Genomic DNA, 3,531 nt, shown 5'->3' with positions numbered 1-3,531 from the left:
AGCCACTGGAGAATGGTATATTCGCATAAGTTAGATATTTCATCAAAATCTGGACAGTTATAATATATTATTATGATAGTTACTTAATCTACATAGTCCCCCCCCCAGTGGCACATCTGCGGACTTACAACGCTAGAATCCGGGTTTCGATACCCGTGGTGAGCAGAGCACAGATAGTCAACTGTGTAGCCTTGTGCTTAATTATAAACAAACAAACAATAATCTACGTACTGAAACTGTTGATATTTACTTACGGATCTAATACGGGCCGTACTGTACGGTCATTTATTTTACAATTGTCTGTGAAAAACACGAAGTTAGCTATGAGCACACTTGAGCCTGAGTGAGTCAAACAAAATATAATATGTGAAACGTTTTCATCATCTCTGCCCATGTAAGATAATTTATATCGAAATAATACTGATAAAATACCGATTTGTTATCATAGCAACGATTACGTGGGACGTAGTTATAGAAACAACAGTTTCTGTAATAATCCTGCTTATCAGTTCCATTCTTCATTAAGGGTTGTTGTTGTTTTTTCAACAAAACTAACTGACGCGCTTCTTGCAACGGGAAATACATGGATTAGGTTTAATCATTACGCTTATATCGATTTACCCATAATGACTGATAATAGCTGGTTCGAAGCTCATGACCATATATGGCTATGCTGCGTCGTAGTTTTGATAAATTTACGTAGTGTTAAGCACATTAATATCAATACGTGTACGTGACAGCATGATAACAATATTCATGACAAATGAGTTTCCGAGCGGGTGACCTTTGATAATTTAGTATATAAATTACCTTATAGTGATCTTCTAAACCCTCATTTATCAGACAGACAGCCAAGGTTGAAGATCTACACGTTCCAGCGACTTACCAAAATAGGTAGGCGTTTAGTTTTAATATCGTAATGTTACCAAGTTCAAACCAGGCGTTTAGTTCGTAATGTCACCAAGTTCAAACCAGACGTTTAGTTCATAATGTCACCAAGTTCAAACGAGACGTTTAGTTCGTAATGTCACCAAGTTCAAACCAGGCGTTTAATTCGTAATGTCACCAAGTTCAAACTAGGCGTTTAGTTTTAATATCGTAATGTTACCAAGTTCAAACCAGGCATTTAGTTCGTAATGTCACCAAGTTCAAACCAGACGTTTAATTCATAATGTCACGAAGTTCAAACCAGACGTTTAGTTCGTAATGTCACCAAGTTCAAACCAGGCGTTTAATTCGTAACGTCACCAAGTTCAAACCAGGTCTGGGTGTACAATGTCTATTAGACATATAATTAGTAGTTAAAATTAAATTCAAAACACTCACTAATTACCAAACAAAAAAACGTTCTAAGAAACACAGAAAAGTCACAAAGTATTTACATTCAAAGTACTTTCAAATTTTTCTTAATAAAATAACTCTCATATAATAATCTTGTTTATTGGTTTTATACAGTTTGTACGATCTGACGAAGGGCCCTAGCTCGAAACGTCATCCTTCTTTAAATAAATATATATAAAAACTTGGCTATTGTTCAACCTATTGTTTAATTTTGATATATTCGTCGCCTGTGCGGTTTAACAATATTTGTTACTTTACAACAATAAGTGCCCCACAGTAGCACAGCGGTATGTCTGCGGACTTACAACGCTAGAATCGGGGTTTCGATACCCGTGGTGGGTAGAGTACAGATAGCCCATTGTGTAGTTTTGTGCTTAACTTCAAAAACAAACAAACAACAATAAGCCTGAAGCTTAATATGCTAAAATAGAATATTGTTACAAGGTCAAGAAACATAGTCTGAAAAGTGAATGTTGTTAACGTACATGGGATATTTCTTTTAACGTGTCTAGAGTGGTTATTTCTAAATTCTAAATAAGCGAGGAATTGGTCTGTTTATAAAGTCTAACGAGTTTTGGCCAGATATTTCAATCAATATATATCCAAAATATGTACTAATGTATAAGCCATTTCAACAGTGAATTTAACGTTTGGATCTAGAATTCAAGATTATTTAAAACTTGACTAAAATTAAGCCAGTTTAAATCTTCAAAAACCTTGATTTTAAATTACAAAATGATCTTCAAAGTATCTTAGCCAATATGACGTCACATTCAAAGTATCTTAGTAATTGTGACGTCACATATGACTTCATTCTTAGATCAACAATTCTTATATTTTTGTATCCTTGGCGTGCCCTGGTGATTAGAGCGCTGAACTCGCAATCCGTAGATCGCGGGTTTGAACCCATCCCCGAATATGCTTGCTCTTATAATGTGACGGTCAATTCCATTAGTCGTTGGTTAAGAGTAGCCCAAGAGTTGGCGTTGGGTGGTGTTGACTAGTTGCCTTTCCTCTAGTCTACCACTTCTAAATTAGGTACGGCTAGCCTAGATAGCCTTCCAGTAGCTTTGCGTGAAATACATTAAATCCTCTTATCTGATGGTAGAAATTATTACTATAGACAAAAATAACTGTTTTTTTACAGCGGCATAGCGGCTCATAGAACGGCTCTGAGTTTTCTTTGTTGTTGTTTTTTTCAAGTACAAAACTTTTAGCTCATAGTTGCGTCATCTCTTGACCGATTTGAGACCTAATTACAGTTTTCAACTCTAGATGTTTAACCCTTTTGATTGGGGTATTTGAACACGCCCAAAATTTCACAGATTAATTTACTCTAATCACGCCTAAAATAATTTCAAGTGCCGCGGCTATTGAGGATTCCCTCTTGTTCAGTTTGAATTTTACAGCTACGATTAAAAATCTGAGCAGTGATGCCACTGAACATGCTCTACGTTCTTAGCTTTGGGTACCTTATAAAGTTAACTGTATTCGTTTTTTTTTATTTACGTTCAAATAACAGGACAAAGTCCAGATGTTGCTGATTGGTTACCCTCCGCCTTATTAGGGACACAACGCTGTTCAGGTTGAAAAAGCCTATTAGATTTCTTTGAATTTAGATTTTAAACACTCGGCCACAAACGTAACTGTGAATTTACTTATTGCTAGTTTACACGAAGTACCTTTCGAGTGTCGATTATTGTTACGTGAAATCTCTGAATACGGATATTTTCTTAAATTCAACCTCTTGGTGACACATTATTTGTAAATCGCGGTTACTAGATCTAACTTGACCAAAAAAAAATTCAATAAGAACGATCTAGAATTAAAATCAGAGTAATAATAAAGTCAATACAATAACGATGTTATTACTATCTTAACGTACAGACCGGTATTTGGTTGAGTTTTTGAGGCCCTATAAGGTGAACAAAAATGAATCTCCTTTTTATCCACGGTAATCATTTTTAAACAATGGTTCATGGGTTTTGAGAACACATTTTCAGACGAATATTACTAGTCAAAATTCAATTTAAAACACCCATTAATTAACAATTGAAAACTATTGTCAGATGCTTTTAGTTGTAAATATACACCTGGAAAAAAGTTAAGCACCCCCGTGTTTTTTTCAAGTGATTCAGATTCGACGTTCTTGTGACTGATTATAAATTACCATTCAATCTAAACGTGTTT

The 3,531-nt window shown here is 35.1% G+C and overlaps 1 protein-coding gene across 1 annotated transcript in view; it reads left to right on the top strand.

Annotated features, from left to right (window-relative positions):
- The first annotated feature begins 703 nt into the window (after positions 1 to 703).
- LOC106472359 (actin, cytoplasmic 1-like) overlaps positions 704 to 3,531 on the top strand; it is a 7,464-nt gene continuing 4,636 nt past the window's right edge. The window contains exon 1 of the mRNA XM_013932996.2: positions 704 to 894. The gene's annotated coding sequence lies outside the window, so the exon portion shown is untranslated. The remainder of the gene's footprint in view (positions 895 to 3,531) is intronic.

Source organism: Limulus polyphemus, unplaced genomic scaffold, assembly GCF_000517525.1.
Source record: "Limulus polyphemus unplaced genomic scaffold, Limulus_polyphemus-2.1.2 Scaffold5273, whole genome shotgun sequence".
NCBI lineage: Eukaryota > Metazoa > Arthropoda > Merostomata > Xiphosura > Limulidae > Limulus > Limulus polyphemus.
The sequence above is the reverse complement of the archived record's forward strand: the minus strand, read 5'-3'. Positions and strand labels throughout refer to the sequence as shown.